Here is a 12,163-nt window from a genome sequence, read left to right on the forward strand (position 1 = left end):
TAGGCTTGATACCCTGTAGGATGTAGCAAAGTCCCCAATGTATTCCTTGGATACACATTTCTATTCCAAAGCTTCACTAAGTTTGTCTTTACAGCTGAGGCTTGCATTTCTCCATGGATTGATAAAATTCACGATTGGTTCATTCTTTCATTCGCCTTGTGCTATAGAAATGGTTGAGGAACTCATGTTCAATTTGTTCCCAGCTATCAATGGATTCAGCCTCTAGATTAGTGTACCAATCAAAAGCATTTCCTTTTAAGGAGCGTACAAACTGCTTGACAAGGTACTCTCCATAGGTTCCGTCATTATTACAAGTTTCGACGAAGTGTGCAACGTATTGCTTTTGATTTCCTTTACCATCGAATTGTTGAAATTTTGGGGGTTGATAGCCTGCAGGCATCTTCAAACTATCAATTCTCGTAGTATATGGCTTCGAATATGCGGGAGAAGACTTGGCAACGACATAGTACTTATCTTTGATGGTTCCCATGATGAAGTCTTTTACTTGGTCAATAGGAATAACCCGATAAGATGAAATCTGAAGTTCTTTAGGAGTCATTGTCGGCCTTGCAGATGAGTCTCATTTATCTTGCATCATAAGGAGCTTTTCAGGTGCATGACTTGAATATCCCTCCATCATTCTTTCAACTCTATCTGTCAGCTTGACAATTTTATTATCTTGATCTTTCATATGCTTCGTTAACCCCTCAATTTCCTTTGTTAAAGTTGCGACTTGTTCTTTAATAGTAGAAGTGTTAGTCAACATTACTTGGATAACCATCGTGGATGGTGGAGCAAAGCATGGATTTTCTCTTACACCATACTTTAAGTGGAATAACTCACATGGAGTGATTGTCACGCCCCAAAAACCGAGGAGCGCGACCGGCGCTCAACCGAGTAAACCTGACTGAGCAAGCCTGTTAAGTTTCATTCTACCCAAACTAATTCATGAATAAAGAGGAGATGAACTCCATTAATCATACTTTGTAAATATATCATTAACGACTTCCATTTCATTTCCATTAGCAACTTCGTTCATAATTTTCAAAATATTACAAGTTTTATACATCTTTGCCAAATATCAATATTTCTAATTCAATTCCTCATTATCAAACTCCAATAATCATACTTTGTAAATATATCACTAACGACGTCCATTTCATTTCCATTAGCAACTTCGTTCACAATTTTCAAAATATTACAAGTTTTATACATCTTTGCCAAATATCAATATTTCTAATTCAATTCCCCATTATCAAAATCCACCCACAACCTGTCTGCGGAGCCTTTAAATACAACTGAAGAATAATATGAAAATGCCGGAAACAAGGCTCCGGCTATACCTCAAAATACAAGTACAGGATAAACAAATGATTCAGGACCCCGAAATGAAGTGGGGCTCACCAAGTCGGCTAAAAAGAGGATGCGCCACTAGCTACGACCAACACTGCCTGCTATGGAACCACCTACATCCATTTAAAGAAGTAGCGCCCCCGGCAAAAGGGATGTTAGCGCCGTCGAATAGCACTAGTATGAATAGCTAAAAGTCCTCTTTCAAAATAGAATGTCAATATAAGGAAAGACAATCATGTAAACAATAAGTAACAATCAATGATATCCAAAGGCCAAGTTAAACATAATAATTTTTCAATATACGAAAATTCATGTGGAAAAAAAATGAAACTCGGGATATGAAGACAATACTATTATTGGATAAAAGATATTTAATACAAATTCACAATACCACTGTTCACAATATCATTGTTCACAATATGCACATCATAACAAACTCTCAATTTCAGTCCCAATTTCTGTGCCAACATATACATATACATATTCCACCGTGAATCTTAGCACGGAGTCCGATCTCGACCCGATCGGCTAGGCTGTCTTATTTGAGACGTGTACCTCAATTACAATTCATTGTGACTTTCCAGTTTCAATATTAGCACAATACCACCATGTGTGCGGCATGGCATCTGATCACAGCCCGATCGGCTAAGCCGTCTTACCAAGACGTTTCCATGTTTCAATCAATTATCTCATTTCAAGTTTATATCACACATAACAATTCATCGACACTTGGGGAACAATCATTACATCATACTTGGCACTTGGCCACATTTCATAATTCAAGTTTTTTCTACATATTTCACATCAATATCAATTTCAACAACAAGCCATTCAATTCAAGATGTCAAGTACACGTGAGAGGAAACATGAATCATGGTCATAGAGAATATTTCAGAAATCATACACCTCAAGTTCATTAGCAATGGAACTTTAAACATAAAGGATTCTTCCAAAAGGAGGGGACATACCAAACCACAATAGAAACACACATCAAAGTCATCCCAAGCAATCACACCAATTATTCTTGAATTACTCTTTTCCAATCACGACAATATACAATTTCAACATCGGAGTAAGTAACAACTTGGATCACGATGGATGTACTTATAAGGCAAAACATTATCTCGAATAGCCACTTATGGGCATAAATTGAGTACAAAGCCTTTAGGCCACTTTATTTTTAATGTCATTTACGGAAAGTAAAGTCAAGGCTCATTTCATAATTTATTCACATTTTCACATGTCATAGGCATCACCAGGCACAGTTTATAACTCAAGTTCTCGGCACGTTGGCCACACTCTATTTTCCAAATTCATTTAATTCATTTTAAACATCTTTATAGATTACCAATAACTAGACACAATCCATCAAATACATTTGGTACACATAAGAGCAATTAGGATTATCAACCATATCGAGTTTTCTCACACAATTTGGCATACTAGCCTTTATTTGCAAATCATACTTAGTGTGTGTGTGTGTGTGTGTGTGTATATATTCATAAGGCTCATTTCGGAATAGTCATGTTTATGGATAATAACTCGGAATATAAGATTTATGAACTTTGAGCCATCATGCTTGAACTTATGAAAACATTTATGGAATTTGATTCTAAGAGAGAAAGTTTAGCCATCATACCTTGTTTAAGTTTTCCTTATGTTACTACAACATTCCGGAAATTCTAGCAATCCCAATCTACTCTGAGACATAACAAAATCGAACACAAATTAGGGAGATATTCGTGGTTTCAGCTCATTTGAGCATTTTATCAAACACTAGTTGTGCATCTTGATTTCAAAGCTCTTCTATAAGATTTCCTTCATTCTCCAACCCAATCTTTACTTATTTGTGTTTAAAAATCTTCCCACAACCCTAATTCGTACATGCATGTATACATAATACTATTACACCCAAGAATCATACCTAAATAACCCATGTTATACCCAAAAGTCGAAATTAAAGTCTAGTGTATAGAACCTTACCTCTTAGCTGAAGATCTTGTGATTGGTTTCCTTGATTCTTGAAGATTGATGAAAGATTGAATGGCTATAATGTTAGGCTTCCTCCTTCTCTCTCTAAAATGCTCTCAGCTCTCTCTAGATTTAGTATAAAATAGTCCAAAATGAAGCCCCAAAGCTTATTTATCAAAGTGGGTTCAGATATGAAAATTTCCAAAAATGACCTCCAAAGTCAATTATGTGGTGCAATTATGCTATAGCATAATCGATATGTGGGTAGCAGACTTGCAGCATAATCATTATGCGATAGCATAATCGACAGCACAATCAATTATGTTACAGCATAATCTATATGCGATAGCATAATTTTTGCCCGACTCTGCTTCACTATGCGACGCGTATGCGGTCCGCAGAGTCATTTTGCGATCGCGAAATTGATCGCAAATCCAGCCTTTGGTAATTTGATCATAACTTTGTGTAGGAAAGTTCAAATGATGAACGGTTTGAAGTGTTCGAAACTAGACTCGAAGACCTTTCAGTTGATAAGTTGTTCATCACATAAAACCTCATATACATTTAGATATGCTCGTCCAAAGTGTCGACTTGTGCGAACTCATTTGGAATTTTAGCCTATTATATAATTTTCCAATTTGATTTAGACTTAGGCCTTTCCTTGGACCCCAAATTACTTATTATATTACTTATACACTTATTTACCAAATCCAATTAATGTCTATCATGTTAATAGAACGTAAAATATTATAATTAGCCTATCTGGCGCTACGAAATCCTAAATTACTTAGCGAAATTTTCTGGGGTCTTACATTCTCCCCCCCCCCCTAGGATCATTCGTCCTCGAATGAGGAGTAGAGTCCCCCTTAAACACATAACATAATATATCTCTTTTCTCACCTACCTCAAGTCTCTAAATTTTGACTAACTCCTAAATTTTTCAGAAATTTTGGCAGTCTCCTTTGTAACTAGGCCTATCCACCTGCCAGAGAATCACCAAAATCGTCCTAACTACACATCCACAACTAGACAAAGCACCACAATGTGTATATCAATAATAATAATCTTAGCATTACAAGCACTACATTATCATAAGGATGCCTGGACATGAACTGCACATTTCTAAATCATAATACTTATAAGGTAATCAGGTCAAAACCAATTGCTATACAATCTTGAGAAAATACTTTATTTCCACAACACTCTCGGTCTTCATTGTGGCCTCTTATATTTACATACTTCGCCATAACACATTCGCGGAAACAACCTCCACCCCCAAACTTTCCTAACAAGGATGACAAATAGATACCCTTCATAGGCCAACTATCCATTACCTCCATCTTCAGTAATTTCCACTAAAATGATGCACAAGGGATTTCCAACTACATTCTTAGACATAGACTTATGAAACACAAAATACATGGAGAACAACGATGGAGAAACATCATACTCATAGCGCGGTCTAATGTGAACTACACTTATTTCACCTTCATTATCAATTCACGTAACATCTTCAAGGGGGAAATATTGAGAATAACCCATTCACCTTCCTAAACTCTAAATCTCTACACGAACACCCACGCTAAACCTTTGATGACCTTCAACAATTACTCTAAGATGTGCTATCATAAATTGACCATAAAATTACCTATCGAATATATGTGATCACACGGGGATGCTTCCTTTTTGACATGTTTGAAAATTCAATACCCAATATATTTAATACAATGAGGAGCAACAAAGTTGAAGATCGGGCTGGAATTATTCAGGAATCCATTAAGGCGCTGAGCAGAGTATTTCATGAGGTTATATTCTAAGAGACACGAATATTACTACTAACAATACTGACATGGTTAATCATAGTGACGACATCAATTATTAGACAAATGACGCATATGGGTAACTAGTACATTAGCAATAGGAATCACTAAGGAGGAATATTCAAGTACGTGACCCAGTCATCTCTTGGAGTGTAGGTAAAATCCATTTATCAAGAATGAGAATACTCTAGCACCTTGAATATGATATGGGTTTCAAAATACATGAAGTTGAATTACACTCCTATCGTTAACTGACACAAGGAATCTATGCCACAAGCCCATGAGGATGAAAAGAAGTTGAACACTTATGAGATTATCATATTTCAAACAGCTTAACCCTTCCTGATAATTGATCCTATATGAGAGAACTAAAGATACGACAATTTGTCTTCCAAATCAATATGCTCATGATATGTGCAAAAATCTGAAGGCATCTAATCTCAACCTTTCATGAGTGAAACCACATAGCTAGGATATCTTAATATTGGGACGAAATTATGTATTGGTTAGAGCGGTTACAATGGTTAACATGATGCTCCATGGAGAAAGACAAATAACACTCCTATCCACCCAGGAAGGTAGAATACCAAGGGTAGCAAAATGCCCCGCACATGACAATGACACAGTCAATGATTCTAGAAGTCGAGGGTGTAATGTAACGACCCGGCCGGTCATCTTAAGAATGTACACCCTGATCCCCCATTAACTACTTTCCCCAAGTTTATTTCTGCTATTTTGGTTCGCCGGGATGTTCGGTTTTGAGTTTTGGAGAGTTTTGGGACACTTAGTCCCCAAATGAGAGCTTAAGTGTTGGAAAGTTTACCGTAGTTGGAACAGTGTGAAGACGGCCTTGAAATGGAAATCTGATGGTTCTGTTAGCTCTGTTGGGTGATTTCGGGCCTAGGGGCGTGTTCGGATTGTGTTTTGGAGATCATTAGCTAATTTAGGCATGAAATGCCGAAAGGTTGAATTTTGAAGTTTCCGGTCCGATAGTGAGATTTTGATCCGAGGGTCGGAATGGAATTTCTGAAGTTGGAGTAGCTCCGTAGTGCTGAATGTGACGTGTGTGCAAAATTTCAGGTCATTCGGATGAGGTTTCATAGACTTTTTGATCGAAAGTGTGTTTTTAGAGTTTTGGAATTTTTAGGCTTGAATCCGATGAAAAATAGGTGTTTTGATGTTGTTTTGAGTGTTCCAAAGGTTGGAACAAGTTTGAATGGAGTTATGGGATATGTAGATAGGTTTGGTTGTGGTCCCAGGGGCTTCGAGATGATTTCGGATGGTTGACAGAAATATTTTGGAGTTTTGAAGTTACAGTTTCAGCTGTTTTCTATCATAACCGCACCTGCGAATGTGGGACTGCAAGTGCGGAGCTGTAGAAGCGGCGGATTTACTGCAGAAGCGGAAATGGGGAAGTTCAGCAGGGACCACAGAAGCGGTAGGATTTCAGCAGGAGCGGTACCGCATCTGCGGACAGGGAGTCGCAGATGCGGAAGATGGCTTTAAGTGAGAAGTCACAGATGCGATCCTTGTTCCACAAAAGCAGGACTGCAGAAGTAGGAAATTTCGAGAGTTTAGTTTCAAAAGTTGGAAATTCGATTTGGAGCTCAGGAAAGGGCGATTTTGAGAGGAAATTGAAGAGGAGATCATCGGGTAACAATTTTTTAACCCTTTCTAGTTATATTCCATCAATCTATAGTTAGTTTCATCCTTTAAATTCGGATTGGAGATGAAAACTAGGGAAAAGTTGGAAGAAAGTTCTTAGACCTAGAATTCGACTTTTGATTGGGAATTTGACCTTAGATTTGGATAATTTTGGTATGCATGAACTCATGAGAGTATGAGGATTCTGAAAATATAAATTTTACCAGATTTCGAGATGTGAGCCCAAGGGGCATTTTGGTCATTTTACCTAATTTCGCGTATTAGCTTAGAATTTCTTTGTAGAATCAGTTACTTGAAGTGTTATTTACATTATGCAATTGAATTGAATAGATTTGGGCCATTTGGAGTTGAGTACTTGTGGCAAGAGCATGGTTTCAGATTGATTATTGAACTGATTCAAGGTAAGTGGCTTGTCTAACCTTGTGTGGGGGACCTTCCCCTTAGGATTTGGTATATTTGATAATTGAAATGCCTTGTACGTAAGGTGACGAGTGCGTACTTATGCTAATGTTGGAAATCCGGTTTTCATTAAGTAATTACTAGTATGTTTCCTTTCTTGTTTTCATTACTTGCACTATTAAGCATGTTGTTAGCTTAGGAAAGCATGTCTAAGTGACTTAATTGTTTTACTTGCTCATACTGCCTTACCTGAATTTTGTGTAGCATGCTAGGCTAGAATTACTTGTTGCCTTAATATGAAATTGCCATTTCTGAATATTTTCCTGTTGCTGCTGTGTATTTACATTGGGACTACAAATGTGGGATTCCGGTAGCTCCCCCTTGTCTATTTATTTTGAGACTACGGATGTGGGATTCTGGTAGATCCCTCTACACAGTTATATAGAACTACAGGAATGCACCCGGTAGATTCCCCCAGTACTGGGTATTTACTTTTGGGACTACGGAACGGGATTTCGGTAAATTCCCGCGCACTATGAGTTGGACTACGGGACGGGATCCCGGGAGATCCATTGGATCTTTATATTTGGGACTACAGGACAGTATCCTGGGAGATCCTCGATTGTTATTTTGGTGTTGAACCGTATTTCTTTCTATGTTTACCTTGTCTCTGTAATAGTTGTTATTGCCCTTTATATCTTGTGCTCCTTTTATTGATGTACTTAATTATATTGTTCTGTTCTACACTGTTGAACTTTATATTTTATTTAACCTCAATAGGGAGCTGACCTTCCTCGTCACTACCCGACCGAGGTTAGGCTTGGCACTTACTGAGTACCGTTGTGGTGTACTCATGCCCCTTTCTCCGCATATTTTTCATGTGCAGATCCAGGTACCTTGACTCAGACTTACCATCCTTGAGGCGAGGCGACCCTTCGGAAACTTCGAGGTATATCTGTCGCGTCTGCAGACCGAGGAGTCTCTCTCTATTCTCTCTTGTATTTACAGCCCTTCTGTATTTACTTGTTTTAGACTATTCTGGAGTTAGAGCTTAGAGCACTGTGTAATATCCTTAGCTTGTGATTCATGGGTTTCCGGGTCTTGGAAGTATGTATCAGTTTGAGAGTTAAATATTGTGTATGCCGAGCTGCACTTTTAAACACTATTTTATTACTCTAATTATGTTTTAAATCATTTAATTTTTGCAATTTAGGCTTACCTAGTCGTAGAGACTAGGTGTCGTCACGATGGTTCATGGAGGCGAACCAAGGTCGTGACAAGTTGGTATCAGAGCTCTAGGTTCATAGGAGTCATGGATCACAAGCCGGTTTATTAGAGTCTCGCTGATCGGTACGGAGACGTCTATACTTATCTACAAGAGGCTACGTAATTGTTAGGAAAGTTCCACTTCATTTGATTTCCTTGTCGTGCGAGATTTTGATATCATAATTCTAAACTTCTGTCTTCTACTCTCTCACAGATGGTGAGGACACACGCTACCCGAGATGATCAGGCACCCGCGCCCCCTACTGCAGCCATTAGAGGCCGGGGCCGGGGTAGAGGCCGAGGACGCACACGTGGTGCAGCCAGAGCATCTACCCGAGCTATTGCCGAGGTACCACCAGCAATTCCAGCCAGATTCTAGGCACCTAATATGCCTATTGCTACCACTACTCTAGCTTTTCAGGAGACTCTGGCACAGTTCATGAGCATGTACACCACTTTGGCTCAGGCAGGGTTGCTTCCCCTTGTTGCAGCTACGTCTCAGGTCGGGGGAGGAGCACAGACTCCCGCCACTCGCACTCCTGAGCAGCGAGTGCATATTGAGCAGGTCCCTGAGATTATTCCTGTACAGCCTACAGTCCGAGATCAGCCCGAGGACAGGGCAGCGGCTTTTGAGGATGAGCAGCTGAGGCTTGAGAGGTTCAAGAAGTACAAGCCTCCTGTTTTCAGCGGTCTTGCATCGGATGATGCTCTGGGATTTCTGGATGAGTGCTACCGCATTCTTCGTACCATGGGTATATCAGGATCGAGCGGAGTTTCCTTCATTACTTTCTAGCTTCGAGGAGCCGCCTATGAGTGGTGGCGCAACTATGAGTTAGACAATCTGGATGAGGCTGCTTCACTGACTTGGACTCAGTTTTCAGATCTGTTCTTGAGAGAGTATGTTCCTCAGAGCCTCAGGGATACATGGCGCGCAGAGTTTGAGCATTTGCGCCAGGGTGCTATGACTGTCTCAGAGTATGCTGTCCGTTACACCAGTTCTACTATTCGCGAGAGGGTTTGCCCGTTTATTGACGGCCTTATTCCTAGCATCATGTCTAGCATGGCTCATGAGTTGGAGATGGATATTTCTTATCAGTAGGTGGTGAGCATTGCTAGGAGGATTGAAGGTATTCATGCTAGGGAGAGAGAGGAGAGGGAGGCCAAGAGGTCTCAAGAGTCGGGCCATTTCTTTGGTGCCCATGCCCCAGCAGCAGGTCGTCATGGTATGGGCTATATAAGTCGTCCTGTTCATTCAGCTCTTCCAGCAGCCAGTGGTATTCCAGCTCCTCCTAGACCTCAAGAGCCTTATTATGCACCTCCGGTATCTCGTGCACCTCCTGCGCAGGGTGCTTTTAGAGGTCAGTCCAGCAGACCTGGCCCGAGCCAGTCACAGCTACCACGTCCTCCTAGAGCTTGTTTTGAGTGTGGTGACACGCTCCATATAGTGAGGGATTGTCCTAGACTTGGGAGGGGTGCACCTCCACGGACTTTTCAGCCACAGCGTGCCCCGCAGAATTCTCAGACCATAGTTACATCTCCAGTTGCTACCCCGCCTGCTCAGCCAGCCAGAGGTGGAGGTCGGGGAGGTATAGGTCACCCTAGAGGGGGAGGCCAGGCCAGATACTATGCCCTTCCTGCCCATACCGAGGCTGTTGTCTCCAATTCTGTCATCACAGGTATTATATTGGTTTGTCACAGAGATGCATCGGTTCTATTCAATCCAGACTCCACTTACTCTTATGTGTCTTCATATTTTGCTCAGCATTTTGGTGTATCTCGGGATTCTTTGAGTTCCCTCTGTTTATGTTTCTACTCCTATGGGAGATTCTCTTATTGTGGACCGCATTTATCGGTCGTGTTTGGTTGCTCTTAGTGGTTTTGAGACCAGAGCCGATTTATTATTGCTTAGCATGGTAGATTTTGACATTATCTTGGTCATGGACTGGTTGTCACCCCATTATGCTATCATTGATTGTCATGCCAAAACCGTGACACTGGCCATGCCAGGTGTACCACGTGTTGAGTGGAGGGGTAGTTTAGATCACACTCCCAGTAGAGTTATTTCTTTTCTTAAAGCTCAACGTATGGTTGAGAAGGGGTGTGACGCGTATTTAACTTATGTGAGAGATGTCAGTATTGATACCCCTTCAGTTGATTCAGTTCCAGTAGTATAGGATTTTCCCTATGTGTTTCCAGCTGATCTCCCAGGCATGCTGCCTGATAGAGATATTTATTTTGGCAAAAAGATGGTTCTATGCGTATGTGTATTGATTAACGCCAGTTGAACAAGGTTACAGTGAAGAACCATTATCCCCTGCCTCGTATTGATGATCTATGTGACCATCTTCAGGGAGCAAGGGTGTTTTCTAAGATTGACTTGCGCTCAGGTTACCATCAGTTGAATAATTGGGAGCCAGATATCCCAAAGACTGCTTTCAGGACTCGGTATGGTCATTAAGAGTTCCTTATTATGTCATTTGGGCTGACCAATGCCCCAGCAGCCTTTATACATTTGATGCATAGTGTGTTCTGGCAGTATCTTGACTCGTTCATCATTGTGTTTATTGATGATATTCTGGTGTATTCCCGGAGTCGAGAAGATCATGAGCAGCACCTCAGGATTGTGCTTCAAACTCTGAGAGAGAAGAAGTTATATGCTAAGTTCTCGAAATGTGAGTTTTGGTTAGATTCAGTGGCATTCCTAGGCCATGTGGTGTCGAGTGAGGGTACTCAGGTGGATTCGAAGAAAATAGAGGTCGTGCAGATTGGCCCAGACCATCCTCAGCTATAGAGATCCGCAGTTTCCTTAGCTTGGTGGGCTAATACCGCCGTTTTGTTGAGGGGTTTTCATCGATTGCAGCCCCTATGACTAGACTAACCCAGAAGGGTGATCCGTTCCAGTGGACGGAGGAGTGTGAGGCGAGCTTTCAGAAGATTAAGATAGCTTTGAGTACAGCCCCAATTTTGATATTGCCTATAGGTTCGGGGTCTTATACGGTTTATTGTGATGCCTCGAGGATTGGCCTCGGAGTGGTGTTGATGTAAGACGGTAGAGTGATTACCTACGCATCAAGACAGTTAAAGGTACATGAGAAAAATTATCCGGTCCACGATCTTGAGTTAGCTACCATTGTTCCCGCCTTGAAGATCTGGTTCCATTATTTATACGGTGTGCCTTGTGAGATTTATACTAACCATCGGAGCTTGCAGCACCTGTTTAAGCAAAAGGATCTAAATTTGCGCCAGAGGAGATGGTTAGAGTTGCTGAAGGATTATGATATCACTATTTTGTATCACTCGGGCAAGGCCAATGTGGTGACTGATGCCTTGAGTCGTCAGGCAGAGAGTTTGGGGAGTTTGGCTTATTTACCAGCATCGGAGAGAACTATGGCGATGGATGTTCAGGCCCTAGCCAGCCAGTTTGTGAGATTGGATTTTTCGGAGCACAGTCAGGTTCTAGCTTGTGTGATTTCTCGGTCTTCCTTATTTGATCGTATCAGGAAGTGGCAGTATGATGACCCTCATTTGCTTGTCCTCAAGGACAAGGTTCAGCATGGTGATGTTAGAGATGTGACTATTGGTGATGTTGGGGTATTGAGGATGTAGCGTCGGATTTGTGTACCCAATGTTGATGGCCTTTGGGAGTTGATTCTGGAGGAGGCCCATAGCTCGTGGTATTCCATTCATCC

The sequence above is a fragment of the Nicotiana sylvestris genome, chromosome 3 (genome assembly GCF_000393655.2).
Source record: "Nicotiana sylvestris chromosome 3, ASM39365v2, whole genome shotgun sequence".
In the NCBI taxonomy this organism is placed as follows: Eukaryota; Viridiplantae; Streptophyta; class Magnoliopsida; order Solanales; family Solanaceae; genus Nicotiana; species Nicotiana sylvestris.